Below are 1,441 nucleotides of genomic sequence, written 5' to 3' on the forward strand. Positions count from 1 at the left end.
TACGTTATATCGTAATACTATATGACGTTATACGTTATATCATTAATACTATATAACGTTATACGTTATATCATAATACTATATAACGTTATACGTTATAACGTAACATCACATATCGTTATATGTTTTATCGTAATACCAATAACGTTATACGGTATATCGTAATACCATATGACGTTATACGTTATATCGTAATACCTTATAACGTTATACGTTATACCGTATTACCATATAATGTTATGCGTTATATCGTAATACTATATAACGTTATACGTTATATCCTAATACTATATAACGTTATACTATATATCATAATACTATATAACGTTATACGTTATATCGTAATACCATATAACGTTATACGTTATACCATAATACTACTTAACGTTATAATTTATAATGTAATACCACATGTCGTTATACGTTATATCGTAATACCATATAACGTTATACGTTATATCGTAATACTATATAACGTTATACGTTATAACGTAATATCACATATCGTTATATGTTTTATCGTAATACCAATAACGTTATACGGTATATCGTAATACCATATAACGTTATACGTTATATCGTAATACCATATAACGTTATACGTTATACCGTATTACAATATAATGTTATGCGTTATATCGTAATACTATATAACGTTATACGTTATATCCTAATACTATATAACGTTATACTATATATCATAATGCTATATAACGTTATACGTTATATCAAAATACTATATAACGTTATACGTTATAACGTAATACCATATAACATTATTGATTACAAGGTAATGCCACATATCGTTATACGTTATATCGTAATACCATATAACGTTATACGTTATACCATAATACTACTTAACGTTATAAATTATAATGTAATACCACATATCGTTATACGTTATATCGTAATACAATATAGCGTTATACGTTATATCGTAATACTATATAACGTTACACGTTATATCATAATACTATATAACGTTATACTATATATCATAATACTGTATACCGTTATACGTTATATCATAATAATATATAACATTATGCGTTATAACGTAATACCATATAACATTATTGATTACAAGGTAATACCACATATCGTTATACGTTATATCGTAATACCATATAACGTTATACGTTATATCATAATACTATATAACGTTATACGTTATAACGTAATAACACATATCGTTATACGTTTTATCGTAATACCATATAACGTTATACGTTATATCGTAATACCATATAACGTTATACGTTATATCGTAATACCATATAACGTTATACGTTATACCATATTACTATATAACGCTATACTATATATCATAATACTATTTAACGTTATACGTTATATCGTAATACCATATAATGTTATGCGTTATATCGTAATACTATATAACGTTATACGTTATATCCTAGCACTATATAACGTTATA

Source organism: Bombus pyrosoma, unplaced genomic scaffold, assembly GCF_014825855.1.
Source record: "Bombus pyrosoma isolate SC7728 unplaced genomic scaffold, ASM1482585v1 HiC_scaffold_4725, whole genome shotgun sequence".
NCBI lineage: Eukaryota > Metazoa > Arthropoda > Insecta > Hymenoptera > Apidae > Bombus > Bombus pyrosoma.